The 17,359-nt window shown below is 38.5% G+C and overlaps 1 long non-coding RNA gene and 1 pseudogene across 1 annotated transcript; both read right to left on the bottom strand.

The window, feature by feature from the left end:
- Positions 1-267: 267 nt before the first annotated feature.
- On the bottom strand, positions 268-17,039 carry LOC118540708 (uncharacterized). The gene is made up of 4 exons (XR_013449493.1): positions 16,963-17,039; positions 10,265-10,367; positions 2,519-2,624; positions 268-1,169 (listed from the first exon to the last, which is right to left on the bottom strand). It is a non-coding gene; the product is annotated as an uncharacterized LOC118540708 (long non-coding RNA).
- Positions 3,794-4,602, bottom strand: LOC118540707 (thymosin beta-10 pseudogene; annotated as a pseudogene).
- Positions 17,040-17,359: the final 320 nt, after the last annotated feature.

The following is a 17,359-nucleotide window of genomic DNA, read 5'->3' on the forward strand; positions in this document are numbered from 1 at the left end:
GGAACCTGGGTGGCTCAGTTGGTTAAGTGTCTGCCTTTGGCTTAGGTCATGATCTTGGGGTCCTGGGATCAAGCCTTCAGTCTATAAAGTTGACCCAACTATTGGCATGTGTGTGTGAATGGAGTATGGATTGGTCAACTAGTCTGCTTCTCCCTCTCCCTCTGCCCTTCTGCTCATGCTTCCCCCTCCTCAAATAAATGAATAAAATATTAAAAAAAAAAAGACTCCCTAGGAGACCTTGCTACAGATTACAGAGATGGCCTTTACTGAGAGGAAGAAATGTTGAATTATAGCTAACTCTAATATCTACAAAGGACCTTTTTTTTTTTTTTTTTTTGTAAATTTAAGAAGCCAGGTATGAGGTTATGGAGATAACCAGAGGCCAAAAAGAAAACTTTTGCCTCTTGAAATTTCAGATACCTTGAAGCACGCCTTCTAGCAACTCAGCAGGGCAAGGGCTGCTGATAGAAAACCATGGCTGACAGACCAGCCTGGCACCCAAAAAAAGGAATCCACAAAAGGGAAATAATATTTCTGAGGAATAATTTCCATGAGCCACAAGTAGTTATTTTGTTTTTTTTTTTTCCAGTGGAATAAAATACAATAAAAAGCTATAAAAGTGTTTTAAAACTCACCTAATGGGAGTCACATCCAAGAGAGCTGTTGTAGGCGTGAGATACTGTACCTAGCACATTTTACACAGTGCACAGAAGATAATCCAGAATGACAGGTATTTTTCATTAGCCCAAAACACAGAGTCTAGATATCAAAATAGTAGAAGGCACGGCCATGTAAAACACAGAACTGAATGTATGTGGGCTCAGGAGACTTTTCATCCACAACTGCATGAAAGTCAAATGTGTGAGGAAATGCATTACTTACTCATTTTGGCAACTGTCTGGATGATGACTAATACGATACAGGAAATAGTACAACTATCTTATAGTCAACTTTTCTGTGGAAGGATTCTTTAAATCCAAACTTTGATGTTCAAAAGTTTCAGTTTTCATGGGGCGCCTGGGTGGCTCAGTTGGTTAAGCGGCTGCCTTTGGCTCAGGTCATGATCTCAGGGTCTTGGGATCAAGTCCCGCATTGGGATCTCTGCTCAGTGGAGAGCCTGCTTTTCACTCTTCCTCTGCTGCTCCCCCACTTGTGCTCTCTCACTCTCTCTGTCAAATAAATAAATAAAATCTTTAAAAAAACAGCAACAACAACAACAAAAACAAAAATTTCAGTTTTCAGAGATACCTAAATGACCCAAATCACTTCTATCCTTCTCACATGCCACAAAAAATTTGCTAGGATTCATTGGGTTCATACTAATCACTCAGATGCTTTTCTAAGCCTCATGTGGGAAGGGAATGATAGACGTTCAGGAGCAATGCCTCTTACCCTGTCCTTGAACCACTGAGCATTTCATTTTAATATCCATTACTCTCCAGGTGAGTTTTATTTTCCCAAACAATTTCTCAGTTTTTTGTTTTGTTTCTTTGCTTTTTGCTGTTGTTTTGTTTTGGTAATGCAGAACAGAGAGAATGGACAAATGAGAATGGGCCACAACAGAGCTTATCCTTGTTTGCTTGCTGGATCAGATGTAAAGATTGTTTAGTTTTGAAGGTATTGAAATGTTGGAAAGAAGGACAAAAGACAGGAAAGTTGTGGGTAGTCTAAAGAACTGGAGAGAATTTGGGGACATTTGCCCATGTTGAAAGGATGCAAAGTACCAACATGAGAAACTTGCTTGGCAGAGTGTTCAGGAATTGAGGGGAGAGCAAAAATATTTTTTGAAAAGTGTCACTATGTTTTGTACGTTGGATATTTTTTATTTTCTTTGGGGGATGCAAGGACATTTGGAATTCCTTTTCATTTACCTGAAATTGTGCCTCTTTGAAAATTACTTTACATAGTGACTGAGATACCCAGTATAATAAGGGTAGTTTTTGAGAGACAACAAATAGAAAATGGCTTTAATTCTTTCTCTACAACAACTATTTTTAACCCATTTCTGCTGATTTTTATGTTACCATATTAATGACCCCTTAGGTTGATTCCATAGATTTCTACTCACTTTCAGTTATTAAAAAGTCTAGGCCAATTCTAGTCATGCCTAACATTTTCAATCTTATATCCACTTTAGGGTTAATTTCTCCCTTTTCTTTTGACATTTAGCTCCTAAAGAAAAGGAGGATAAATTAGGAGGAAAAAAAGTTGTATCAGACAGATTCCAGCAGGAAACAGATACCATACAGAAAGTAGGATAATTAAAAGAGAGTTTATTCACAAGAGATATTTACAAAGGTGGGTTTAGGGAAACCCAAAAGGTTAATGGAGTAGCATAGGGCTTGGTGGCACCTAAGCCCTTACTATACCTGGAGGGACTGTACCTGTCAGGTGTAGGTACTGTGGTCTGGAAGGAAAGAGTCATATAAAGTTGGCCAGTTTAAGAGTAATGACCTGTGTAGCAATGACCTGTGTGAATAACATAGCTTACTGAACTTTCTAGAAAGGGAGCTCTGACCTTATTTTTCTGTCTTCTGATCTCTTTCCAAAGTGCCCAATTGATCAAGCCCACTGGAATGGAAGTCAGGTATCACTGACTATTGTAGTTCATTCAGTCAAGTATCCTAGTCAGAAAAGAGAATGAAAATGGTTGAAAAAAGGATCTTGACAAGCAAAAAAATTATATAGATATATATAAAGATATCTATCTATTTATCTATCGCCCCTCAACATCTGCTTTTGTCCTTCATCTAAGTGAAAAATTCATGTCTCCAGCACAGATTAAAATTAAAATTAAAATTAAAATTGATTTAGTAGTGATCCGTTTATGCAGATAAGGAAACTACCCAAGGTTAAGGAAGACATGCTGATAATAAAATTTTCCAGCTTTTGTATGTCTTAAACAATCTTTATTTCACCTTTGTTTTTTGAAAGCTGTTTTTGCTGGGTAAGGAATTCTAGATTAACAGTTTTTTTTTCTTTTTGTGTCTTTTTTTAATTTTTAAAAGTTTTAAAAAGATTTTATTTATTTGAGAGAGAGTGTGCACAAGTGGGGGGAGGGGCAAAGGGAGAGGGAGAAGCAGACTCCCCACTGGGCAGAGAGCCTGATGTGGGGCTCGATCCTGGGACTCAGGGATCATGACCTGAGCTGAAGGCAGACGCCTAACTGACAGAGCCACCAAGGCGCCCCTCTTTTTACGTCTTCTGATTTGTATTGTTGCTGATGAGAACTCTGCTGTCATCCTTATCTCTGTTCTTGTGCACATGATGCTTCTCTTTTCTGTCTGCTTTAAAATTTTTTTCTACTTTTCCCTTTCTTTCTTTCTTTCTTTTCTTTCTTTCTTTCTTTTCTTTCTTCTTTCTTTCTTTCTTTCTTCCTTTCTTCCTTTCTTCCTTCCTTCCTTCCTTCCTTCCTTCCTTCCTTCCTTCCTTCCTTCCTTTCTTTCTTTCTTTCTTTCTTTCTTTCTTTCTTTCTTTCTTTCTTTCTTTCTTTCTTTCTTTCTTTCTTTCTTTCTTTCTTTCTTTCTTTCTTTCTTTCTTTTTCTTTCTTCAGTGCACTTGTGAGCAGGGGGGTGGGGATAGGGCAGAGGGAGAGAATCTTAAGCAGGCTCCATGCTCAGTGTGGAGCCTGACGTGGGGTTTGATCTCAGGATGCTAAAATCATGACCTGAGCCAAAATCAAAAGTCAGATGCTTAACTGACTGAGACACCCAGGGGTCCCTAAAATTTTTTTCTTAACTAACTTTAAGCAATTTTATTATACTATGTTGGTGTAATCTTTTTCTTCTTCTAATTTTTCTTCTTCTTGTGCCTGGGGTTTGCTTGGCTTCTTGGATCTGTGGATTTATAGTTTGCATCAAATATTGAAATTTTTTAACCATTATTTCTTCAAATATGTTTTTTTCCCCACCTCTTCCATTGAGGAACTCCCCAAACAAGTATATTTGGCTACTTAAAGTTGTGCTCTTTGATGCTCTGTTCATTTTTTTCAGTCTTATTTTCTCTCAGCTTTGTTTTTTGTTCTTTTTAATTATGTTTTGTTAATCACCATACATTACATCTCTCAACTTTGGATAATTGCTATTACTACACCTGTAGATTTACTACTTTTTTTCTCTTACAAGGCTTACTCTGCAGTTGGTCTAATTTGGTGTACTTTTTTTTTTTTTTTTTTTGCCACGAGGTGTGTTTTATTTTCAATAAACATACAAATAATTTGCTATAATATCCCAGGGCAAACCAGAGAATTTGGCAGTCCGATTGGGGGGGGGATCCCCTCAGATACCGCCAGGCCAGTGGCATCAGCACGGAGTGCCCGGGTTCACAGTGCAGCTTGTCGCTCATGTCCATCTTGCAGGTGGCTCTTCTTCCTCCACATCATGACTGGGGTGTCTCCAAGATGACAGGGGTGGGGGCTCCTCTAGGTTCTTAGGAAATTTCACTCCCCTTCTCCTGCTCAGTGGTCTCTTTGGTCAGCAGGGTGTTCTTCTCCTGCATCTCTGTTTTCTTCAGCTTGGCCTTATCGAAGCTGGCGATTTCCCCCATGTCCGGCTTGTCTGCCATTTTCTTAAAGGGATGCCTGGAGTTCTGCTCTGAGCCCGGCACCTGGTGCTCCCACTCGCATTGCTGCAGCAAGAGACCTGGTGTACTTTTCATATCAGATATTTTTGTTTTCATCCTTAGAAGTTTGTTTGGACCTTTTATATCTTCATATTTTTGCTTAACTGGTTGAGTCTGTCTTCTAGCTTCTTGAACATACAGAATATAGATAGCATTATGTTTTTAATATACTTGTATCTCAGTTCTATTATTTGTGTTGTTGCAGGGTAAATTTCAGTTGATTGGCTTTTCTTCTTATTGATTTTTTTCAAGAGTTATAACTACACATCTATTAAAATGGCAGAAATTTTGGGGTGTCTGGGTGGCACAGTCTGTTAAGCATCTGACTCTTGGTTTCGGCTCAGGTTGTGACCTCAGGGTTGTGAGATCAAACCCTGCATCCAGCTCCATGCTCAGCACGGAGTCTGCTTTTGACTCTCTCTTCTTCTCCCTCTGCCCCTTCCCCCTGTCTCTCTCTCTCAAATAAATAAATAAATCTTTAAAAAATGGCAAAAATTTTAAAATATTGATCATTCCAAGGTTTGGTGAGGATATGGAGCAACTAGAACTGTTACATAATACTTGTGGTAATATAAAATAGTGTATCCACTATATAAATGGTTTTTCAGTTTTTTAAAAAGTTAAACATACATCTGCATAACCCTGATATCCTATCCTAGTTATTTACCCCAAAGGATAAAAGCTTATATCTACATTGACTTGTACAGAAATGCTCCTACCAGCTTTATTTGTGTATGAGGCAAAAACTGGAAACAACTCAAGTATCTATTACCAAGTTAAAGGGTAAATAAAATATGTTATATTCACACAATGGAATACTACTACAATGGAATACTGTAATAATACTGTAATGGATTACTAGAAATAAGAATGAATGTTACATGTAACGACACAGATAAGTCTCAGAACGATTATGCCTAGTGTAAGAAGTCAGACAAATAAAAGTACATACTGAGTACATAATGAGTCAATCTATATAAAATTGTAGAAAATAAAAACTGATCTAAATAGAAAGAAAAACTTCAGTGGTTTGCATGGGGATGGGGCAGGGAGGGAAGTTGCAAGTGGAAGGGATTATAAACTTCTGCAGGTGGTGGCTATATTAATTATCTTGATTGTGATGATAGTTTCACATGTGTCTCTGTGTGTGTATATATGTTAAAATATATCAAGTTGTACAATTCAAATATGTGGAGTTTATTAAATCATATCTCAAAGCTCCTTAAAATGTAAAAAAAAGCAAAAACAAAAAATTACAACAAATTTCTCTCCCTCATTCATTTCTGCCCAAATGTCTCCATTCAATGATGATCATTCTCAATCTTTCCTCACCAGTGGACTTCCAGTGGTATGAGAGACTTGACAAGGTTGATGCTATAACTTTATACATTACAATCAGACCTGACTTTGTTCTCAGTCATATCTGCCCTGTGACTGCCAGGGATGATGAACTCTTTTAGAGCTATCATATAGGCCTTCTGGTTCTCATATATTCTTGATTGTGTGTTAATAGTTTTTAATATCTCCTTTCTCTGCTAAACACACTCAGTGGGGCCTTAAGTGGAAGATAGGTGTCCCCACAGTCTGTCGCCATAGAAACACATGCCACAGCCATTAGTTTTTCTTACACTCTTTCATCTATTTGCATTTAATCTCATGTTACATTAGTAAAAATTTGAAAATAGGGAAGCTTATCTGGCAATCAAGGCTCTAGGGTAAGTTACTGTAATAATTGTTTAATCCACCTGTGTTCTGAGGTGTCCACTTGATCTGTGACATTTTCACATATCTGGGGGGGCTAAATTGCTAAAATCAGAGTTCTATTTTTAAATAATTTAATAAAAAACAAAAAGTGAAAAGTTGACCTAGTTGCAAGATCTTTTTCCTTACTTACCCTGAAGTAGTTGATTGCAGCAAAGGGATCAAATAATTTTAGAATTAACATTTATAAGTTATCTGGAAAATCTGAAGAGCTCGGTCCTATGAAAATAAGTTAAATGCCAGCACGGAAGGTAAATGAAACAAAACATTTAAGTAAATAAATGTAATTATATCTTAAGAGTCATTCCCAGCTCACTTCCAAGGCAGAATGATTCTAGACAATATGGATCACAAGATGATTCAGGCAATGTCTTAGATGTTACTTCCATAGACAAATATGGGGCTCCTTTTAAGGACTGTTACAATAAGGTCACCTGGAGGTGAATGTCAGGAGGAAGCTTATTGCTTTCCAGAGTAATGAAAATAGCAACTCAAATTCCAGATGTTTCTGGAAAGCCAGATAATGATCACAGATTTTGTGCTTCCAAAAGTGTTGTTCAGCCTCTGGTTTTGTGCTTTGCTTGTAAAAAGACACCCATGTGTTCAAACATACAACTTTAGCAATTGGCCCCAGATCAAAAGGAAATGTTTTCATTAGCATGTGTTCTCACTGAAGGCAAATTTTTGGCCATCATCTCCATGCTATGAGAATTCTCAAGGTGCCTAGAATTTCATCAAGAATATAATGGGTTTTCAATAAATAATTATAGTTGATAAGGATGGCAGGCTGAGCAGAAGGATTGTTCTTGGATTTGCACTTGAGGACTCCTGGATAATTTAAGCAGCTGTGCTGATTCCTTGTGTCTTCTGTACTATGTGCTCCTGGTGCTCAGGTTGTTGTGAGGATCACTCATCTCCATGCTTGCAAAGGAACTTCAGTCCCTTCTAAGTCCTTAGCACCAATTTAGTTCATAATTATGTCTCTAATCCCATGAAAGCGTAATTATGCTCACCCATCCCTCAATCTACTTCCTTCCTATCAAATCTCATTTAATTCATATACCTCTCAGTTCCTACTGCCTATTGCTCATCCTTGTAGTCAAGCATTTCCATTTTCTTGCCCACTTAGCATTTTTAGTTTGATCTTATACTTCACGTTATAAATCCTCTAACCAACTAGATGGGCCATAGTGGAGGCAGATTACAATCTTGGCCTTTTATAACCTGCTATAGCTTTTATTATCCATTTGATTTCAGTTTAGCAGCATGTTCATTGAATTCCTTGGTCACTTCTTGACTTCTCTTAGGTTTGGGTCTGTTATTCTCCACTCCTCCTCCACTTTCTTTATCTTGACATTTCTCAGACTACCATTTACTAGCCATGTATCTTGGGAAAGCCACTGCAACCTCTATAGTCTCATTAAAATGGGGACAATGATACCATCTATTTCATACAGTTGTTTTGAGGATTAAATGAGTCAATATATGTAAAAATCATAGGAAGTTGCTTGTTACAGAGTGCTATATAAATATTAACTACATGTAAAAATATTTAAAACTTATAAATTAACATATCCATACGTATACTCTATATACTAGTACACACATGTATGTATGTATGTATGTGTGTATCTGTCTATCCATCTCTTATTTAGCTACCTCTTTGAATATGCAGTTTTTTCCCATTCTTTTCCCTCTTTGCATTTTAGTTTGGGAAGTTTCTCCTAACATATCTTCAAGCTAACTGATCTTTTCTTGGACAAAGATAGTCTAGAGATGAGCCCATTAAAGGCATTTTCTCGTTTTAGTTACAGTGTTTTCAATTTCCAGCATTTCCTTTTGATTCTTTCTTAGAGTTTCCATCTCTCTGCTTACATTACCCATCTGGTCTCGCATGTTGTCTACTTTTTCCATTAAATCCTTTGACATATCAATTATAGTCATCCTAAATTCCCTTCCTCTCTGATAACACCAAAATTTTTGTCACATCTGAGTCTGGATCTGATGCTTCCTTTGTTTCTTCAAATTGTGTTTTATTTGCCATTTAGCTGTTTTGCAATTTTTTACTGGAAGTGGGACATGATTTATCAGAGAATAGAAATTGAGGTTAATAATTCTTTAATGTGAGCTTTGATGTTGATCTAGCTAGGAATTGGGCTGTTTAATTTTGCTGTAGCTATAGGTGTCCAAGTCTTCACGTTGCTCTGGTGTCCTAGTTTTTTATTTCTCCTGTTGTCTTTGGGCTTCTCTAATAACGCCTCCTTGAAAGGAAGTGATGTCTTGCTGCTCTTTTAGCCATAAGTCCAGTGTTATCACACTGGAGCCCCATTGATGTGGTGTAAGATATTGGAGGGCGGGGAAAGTATTCTGGTTTTTAATCTTGTGATTCAATCTTAGTCTTTTGGTGGGCCTGTGTCCCTGTGCTGTGACCTTCAGAAGCTTTTCTTGGCTCTCCCTCTACCTCAGAAGAGACAGGAAGGCTAGCGGGGGGCTGGAATTGAGTGATTGCACTTCCCTCAGGTGGGATAAGGTTCTGGTAGAGTCTTTTCCCCTGCATCATAGGCCTTGGTTATGGATAACGCTGTGGGGCTTTTTCAAATATGAAGTTACTTTTCCCCTCCTCCTGCCAGAAGCATAGGGAAGTTTTTTTTTGGCTCTTCACTATGAGACCCTGGTGGGATTCTTGAATATAAAACCTATGAAAATGTGGGGGGCCTCTAAGACTGTGGCCCCCAAGAGTCTCTCATTCTCACACTAGCTTCTCATTCTCAGCCTCTAATAATTTGGCAAAATTACCATTAAGGTGTTTCTTCCAGTTTATGGCTCTTGCAACTTTTGTCCCAGGTAAGCAGATCTTAGTGATGATGCTCTGTATCCTCTTGTCTCTCCAGATTTCAGGGTGGCAGTTTGCCCTGTGACCTCAATTCTCTGATGGGTCCATTGATTTTCAGTTTGTTAACTGTTTTCTAATTGTAAGGATGGGAGTAACAACTTTTTAGCTTTTTATGTGTCAGAGGTTGATAAATGAGAATACTATGTCAACAGAGCTTTGAAGGCTCACTCCTTCCCCTTGACCTCAGCTTTGTGTTTCAGTACTTTGTGATCCCTCTTCATTGGTATTATCATAGTCGGTTCAACGTAGGTCTGCTTGTGTTTTTTTCACGGTAAATATTTACTGAATGTCTCCTGCATGCCAGGTACTGCTCTAGGTTATGGAGACAGTGTGAACACACAGGTGAGATCATCTACCTTTCTCTTTAGCCAGAAGTAATTCCTACATAATTCTGTTCTTACTGGCTCCTTTAGGTTAAGATCATGCCACACTGTCACTGGAATATATCATTTGTTCCTACCATCTTCCTCCACCATGGGATTTCCTTTCTTGTATTCTTCACATCCTACCGAGACTTTATGGCTCAATTCAAAACCTACATTCTCCAAAGAGACATAACTTTTCTATTCATAGTGACATTTTTCTGCTTTGAATTCATACTGTTTTGCATTTATTTACACCATATCAGTGAAGGTGAGAAAGAAGGATGTCTATTGAGGACTTAATAATATAAATCTTTGATTGGGAGTTAACTTTTAAAAATATATATATTTTGGTGTTCACATAATTTTTATTTTTTTAAAGATTTATTTATTTATTTTAGAGAGAGAGAGAAAGAGAATGAGTGCAAGTGGGGAGAGGGGCAGAGAGAGAGAGAGAGAATCCCAAGAGGACTACCTGCTGAGCGTGGAGCCTAACTCGGGGCTTGATCCCACAACCCTGAGTGAGATCATGACCTGACCCAAAACCGAGAGTCAGATGCTCAACTGACTGAGCCACCCAGGTGCCCTTGATTTTCACATAATTTTTAAACAATTAGGAAGCAAAAACCTGGTTGTCTTGTCCTTGTTCATTTATCGGTTGAGGTCTTTCATTAGTGCAGAGGAAACAATGGAGTGCTGGTGAAGAATTCAGTCACATCCATTACTGCAACCTGTAAAGACCAAAGGCAAGAGCAAAGACTTGGTCTAGTAGGTCTTATGCTGCATGCTGATGGCCATAAAAGGGTTATGGCCAATTTCTCAGGCACACTTGATTTCTCCACAAGCATGAGCCTTTCATTTTTCTTTGAGAGCGTGTACTTTTTCAGAGATCGAGATCTATACTTACTAAATCTTTTCATACATTTCCCAGTCCTTTGCCATATATAATAAGCACTTGATGTTGAAGCTATCAAAGGATATCTGTAAGTATGGATTGTGTTGCAATCAGTCATTTCATTTGTAAGACAATTTATGCATCTGCACTAAACCAACTCTTTCTTGTTAAAAATAACTGCATGTTTCACAGGCATTTCTATAAATACATCCGATTTTATAATGCTTCCTGTAAATAACCAATGTGGTTTCTGCACTATCGACCATGGAGACACATATGTGTCCTGTACCATTGGCTTGAATTTGCCAAGAAATGTTCTTAATGAATGTGTGGAATGCCCTTTTTCCAGAGTCAAACATCTGGTTTTGGCACCAGTTTTCAGGCCAGCCTCATGCTCAGCACAAAAATGGAATGTACTGCTTGGGTAGAAGTTGCTCACGCAACCCACATTTCCAAATGCCAAGGCTATTGCAAAATTCATTTAAGTTGATTTTAGGTGTGACATGGAATCAAGAACAATACTTCTTGCTTGCCCTAGATTTTGCTAGTGTTAATCATCCTCTATTCATTGTATTACAAGTTTCTGTGTTACAAGGGAAGACCTGATTTACCAGCACTATCAAATAAGAGGTGACCAGCAATTTCCACACCAACAATCAGAACAACTGCAGATTTCAAAAATTGTAGCAGCAATAAAGTTTTTGTTATTATTAACCTATGTTCAGATATGAAAATGGAAAAGGCAAACATTTGGGGTTTAGGCTTAACTGTACTATATAATAGACAAGTGTTCAGTTAAATCCTAACATTATAAACCCTTTGGCTTTACTATATTACAGTGCTGAACTGTGAGTCTCTGGAGGAGACTCTAACATTTCCCAAATCTCCTGTCATATCCATTAGTGTCATCTTTTTTTTTTTCCAACAAATTTTTATTGAGGACCATGTGTCAGTCAGTATGGTAAATGCCAAGGATAGAGCCATGAACAGAATAAAGCCCTACAAAAATTGAGCAGGAGTAGGTAGAGACAATAAAAAATAAATGAACACATAAATATGTAATAAGTAATATGAATTGAAATACAGTGAGAGGATAGTGACAGATGGGGTAACATCTGAGCACACACCTGAATCAAGTGAGGGAGTGAGCCAGTTGTGTAAATGATCTGGGAGAAGCGTGGTCTGGCTGGAGAAAGGGAGAGTACAGAGCAAATGCTCTGAGGCAGAAGCTTGTCCCACCTGTTCCACTAGCCTGCTCCACCAGGAGAGCCATGGGGCTGAAGCAGAGTGGGCAGGTGCAAAGGTGGTGGTAAGTGGTGGTGAGACCCTTGTAGATCAAAGTAAGGACTTGGATTGTTCCTACATCTGATGGGACGATACCGGGGGCTACATCCCCAGAGCCTAGCAGAGTCAGCCTCATGGTAAATGTTAGTTGAATGATAATAATCAGAAAAAGATGAAAACACAATTACACCTTGTATTTGATTCAGCAATCTATAAAGACTTCAGCAGGACAAAGTGAATAGGATTGTACTATTTCATTTTTGCCCTGCATCCTCTGTGTCTGTTTTTGAATATGTTTTTGATTTTCCCTACTTTCAGTAATGTTCACTGTCTGAAGAGTCACATTAAATTCTTTCATCAGCTACAACAGTGGGACAAGATTTCGTCTGCCTCACTCTGGCTGACTTGCTACGGAAGGGCGTCGACCGTGTGGCCATGTGCGCCTTGGTGCTGGCTTGTGGTTTGAGCTCATTATTCCTTGTCATTCTCTAGGACACAGCAGAAGCTTTCTGGAGTCAAAGAGGGAACAGGTTGTGTGATTTCCTCTTGCCCAAGCCAGAGTCTTTGCCTGTTTCATTCATGTAATAAAAAGTGTTTTTCAAGTTTTCATTCCATCCTGGGTCTCTAAGACAGAGCAGGCAGCCAGAATATACCCTGACATGCCTACCCAACCTGGAGGGAAAAAACATTGGCTTAGAATTTAGACAGACATGGCTGTAATTCTGAGTCTTGGCTCTAGTGTGTGGGGAGACAGTAAGTGTGGGGCTCTGCAGTTGCATACTGCCACTTACCACTTATGTGATGTTGGGAAATTTGCTTACATTTTCTGTACTTCAGCTTCCCCACTGGTAGAACATGGAAGATAAAAGTATTTTCTTTATAGAGTTGATGTAATGATTAATGAGTTAACGCCATATATGAAGTACTTCTAGTAAGCACAAAATAATAGTTATGGCTATAATTATATTCATTGTGTGCCTATAGAAATTGCTTAATGTCTGTGGCCCTCATCTGAAAGTTAGGGATTATTGATCCCTATCTTATAGTATTAATAACAGAAACAAATGAGATAAGATATGTGAAACACCTAGCATAGTACCTGATACATACTGGTGATGGTACTACTGAAATAGTTATTATTTGATGTGATTTTTAAGAGACTAATATTCAGGACCAAGGTTCTTGTGGCTCCTTCACATACAACCGGAAAGCTTTTCTGATTTCTGATTCATGCTTTTGAATATGATTACTGAATTCTACAACCCACACCATACTCAGTTGTCCCCCTTCAGTAACATTGAAATGGCAGACCCCAAAACAGTTAAGATGTATTTGTTTGCAATTTAAAGACATCATATTCAATAAATAAGAACAGAAGGTATTACCTCCCAGAGTTGGTCATCCATAGGGATGGAGGGGTTCAGCATTATTGGATTCTCTAGCTCAAGGAAGTTGTCAGGGATGCAGGATCCTTTTGCCCTCCACTTGGGTATTTGCTAGAGTTGCCCTCAGATCGGCTATCCCGTGTTGGAAGAGGTGTCACATCTAAGGCCCAACGCTGGCCAGAAGCAAAAAGGGAGCTGGGAATATATCTCAGAAGTCTCCGCAGACTTCCTTTTACATTTCATTGGCTGGAACAGGGTCATATACCCCGTTACAAACTCATAAATACTAATAAGAAAGGGCCCACCCACCTTGACTAATTTATACCAACCAGGATTTACCTCTGGATTTGGGATAGGGTCATTTTTAACTTAGTCCTAGAGGGAAGTGGTGGACCCCAGAACAAAATCAGGGCTCTGCCCTCAAGGAAGAAAGGAGAATAGGATGCAGGGTTGACATAGTTGTCTGCTAGAAATCATCAACAAACCTTGTAAAACTACTTGTACTATCCTCTAAAATGAACTCATGATAAGATCCTCTCTTTTTATGAATTCAAAACACTGACTGACTGCTTGGACAGTAGCTATACTCATGTTTCTCACCTCAGACTATTACATAAGAGATGGTTCCAAAGCCTTGAATATTTTCAAAGCAACCCTGTCTTTTTACATACCCAGAGATGCCCAGAAGTTGCAAAGGATCTCCCGTGAACATTTCAAGAGTTCAGGGTCAGAGACTTTCCTATTGCCAGTTGAGTTGGATTTTGCCCTCAAACCAAGTTTCCACATTCCAGGATGCCAATGGAATGTGGGATGGCCAATGCAGAAGGGAGAATTTGTTCTCAAGCCTGTCCTTTTTGCATTTGTAGTAATACTGTTAGTACTTTAAGAGGACAGGAAAATGCTAGTTTTGCTCCTTGTTTATTAAATACAGCCTGCCATAAACTCATTTTACTTTCCTCATAGCTGTATTTGATTTTCGTTTGTGTTGGTGCCTCAAATAAATGTCTGGTAGGACCAGCTGGGGAGGATTTGATATCAACAGGAATCACTTTCTAAACAAGTAGTTGAATGTGAGGAGCAATGAAAAAAAGTTAAAAACTAAATAGCAGGGAATTCTTTTTTGCTGAATACAAGTTGTACCATCATCACTGACCATGCACTGGTTACAAGAACATATTTAGCAAGGGAGTGACCAGGAAAAAGAGCAAGCGAGAGAGAGCACCTCTGGTTGAAATTTACATTATAGAATCTTTTACAAAAGTTGTTAAGATACTGAAGAAAGCCTTAAATAAGTGGGTTGTAATACTTAATACTCAAGTAGAGGTTATTAATACCTAATACTTGCTTACATGGCCTTAATTTCTGTAAATGGAGAAACTCATTTTTCCTTATCTAATATAGTCATCTTTCTGCTATCAACATTTTAGTGTCTTTAAATATCCATTATTCATTACCAGATGCAATTATCCTTTCTCCCTTATCTCTTTCAACCTTTCTATAGTATTGGATTTACTCATTCCCTTCTTGAACTTTTCTCCCCCTCCCCCCTTGGGATCTGTGCTAAGTATATTCAAACTAAAAATGTCAATTCTGTATTCTAAATGGAGTGATGGAGCCAGTGGCCACTGGAAGTCAATAGAGGGTTAGAAATAAGGGATAATTTCTGATTTACATATGTGCATAAGTAATGTGAGTCTACCATTATGTCCATGGTCCTAAGGGACAGACTCTCTTAGAGATCTAGGCAGCTAGATTGGGGTTTTGTTGGGCTCAAACCAGAGAGAAACGACTGGAACAATGATGGATCAAGTCACCAGGGTGAAGACACAAGAAGGATGAAGAAGAAAGTAGATGAACCAGAGGAACTAGAGGGTTATCAGTACAGTAGAGAATTCCCCCATGCAACACAAATCACAGCTAGAGAAGTACATGGGAGAGCTATGGTTATAGTCCAGTTGTCAAAATAATTACATTTAAGAGCCAAAGCTAGTCTGGTGTTTGGGAGAAAGAAATTATTTCATCATAGTCCAAGGGTGTCCTTTCTCTTTATAAAACTGGCAGCTCAGATGAGTAGGAAAGTTCTGAAGGAAAGTCCTATGTCTGGGAAACAAATGGTAGAGGGAACCAGGCATAGGGATTGTGCCACGTGGCTCACATGATACTGGCATCTCTTATTTTACTCTTCCTATCTTTCTTGAGGATTATTCTTTTTCTGTCCTCTGATTTGTCTCATCTTCCATCTTCCATGATATAATAGTAGGCCTTCCACTGTCCTTTCTCTCTGATAATTTCATTCACTTTTCTGATTTCAAATCTATATATCTGGTCCCAACCAAACACCTAAGTTCCAGTTCTGCATTCTAAACCACTAGTCAAATATCTTCACTGAGCTGTATCTAGATATCACCAGCGTCTCAAGGTGAACTCTTTTTCATCAAAGCCAAACTTTCTGATTCCCTATTTTGTTATTGTGATATCATCTTCTCATTCACCATGTCTTGAAACCTTGCTAATCTTGGAATATACCTTTATCTTCACTCTTCACGCAAGATCCTGCTGAATCCTAGACATTCTAACTTTTCCACTTCTTTTCTATCCATTTCTTCCTCCATTCCCAAAGCTGTTACCCTTGTTCAGACCCTTACTTCTCACATAGTCTACTATTCCAGCTTCCAATTGTTTTCCTTTCCATTTGGTCCTACATGGCACTGTCATATTAAATCTCCTAAAGTATATTTCTGATCCTTCCCACTACTGTGCAGAAATCTTCACCGTTTCTCCATCCCTACTGTCGATACTCTGGTCCAGGCCATCATCAATTCCTCACTCGGATTACTGCAAGAGACTTTTTATAGATTATTCCATCTCCAGTTACTCGGACTCTAGTCAAGTTGGTAACCTGTGACCAGAGTGATTGTTTCTAGAATCAGGTGTGAACTCATTATTTCCTGCTTATGGTTCTCTATTTCCTTAACATAGTTTTAACATAGCTTTCAAGATTTAGCCCCTATTTTTTATCTCTGATCTCACCTCTTGCTATCAGTTGCAAACCCCTCCACTCCTCCAACCCTCTTAGGTTCCAGAACAAAGAGGTAACCAATAGCAGATGTTTCCTCTTATCAGACAAGGTAGCTCATTTGGGTAGGCACCGGTTTACTCTTTAGCAGTTGGCTTGAGGCCACTGTGTAAACAAAGCCTGATGCTTTGTTTCCATGATGCCAGAAACCATGTTGGTTGAAAATGAAAAAGTCAGTCAGTCATCTGGAGGTATCCCAAATATCCAGATGTTTGGCATCATGTAGACAAAAGAGCCAGATGATTTGAAGAGAAATTTTCACTTTTCCAGATAGAATATGTTACGGTGTCTAGAAGTTATCTAAGGGGAAAACATACCCAAGTGACTTTCTTGAGGAAATGAGTTCCAGGTGGAGTTTAAAACACCAAAATGCTAAGGAGGAGTGAGGACTCTGGTTATCGCACTTGTAAGACTCTAAGGACAATAAAACCATCTGAATTGTTACAAATTGTTGTTAACAATAATCTGCCTTCTTATTGGTTGATGCTCCCAGCTTTATCTGTGGCGATGGCTTCCATGTCAAGAGTCTCCACGGATACTCTGGCGTGCATTAGGCGTGAGTCCACATATATTGCTCTAAAATGACCTGAATGTCTTTGGGTACAAACCAATTTAGTTACCTGTAAGGATTAGCATTACATTAGGGCTATTGTGACTGAAGCTAACATTTCTGGATCTGTACCTACCTCATGGGCAAGACAACCTGAAGAGTTGAAGGAAGACTGACCCAATGGCAAAATTAATAATATTGGTTTTGAGTCACCTGAAGAAGAAAAATAAACAATGATTTAACTTACCTGTCAAATTAATAGTAAAACAGGAAGATGTGCTTCAACTACCCTGAGGGCTGTAGGGAAGAGGCTTAAGAATTTTAGCAAGAGCATTCATCCAGCACAAGAAACACCAGGAAGTTAAATGTGAACAACCCCAAGAAGAACCAATGAAAATAGTTTAGAATTTGTGTCTGAGTCTATTAAAGATGACGTTTATTTAAAATTTAAGTGTTCAGTCTGTTACTGAAGCCCTTTCACATACTACAGATATTTATTAACAATTTAACTTTTATCTAGGCAAATATACCCT

The sequence above is a fragment of the Halichoerus grypus genome, chromosome 7, assembly GCF_964656455.1.
Source record: "Halichoerus grypus chromosome 7, mHalGry1.hap1.1, whole genome shotgun sequence".
NCBI classification, from domain to species: domain Eukaryota; kingdom Metazoa; phylum Chordata; class Mammalia; order Carnivora; family Phocidae; genus Halichoerus; species Halichoerus grypus.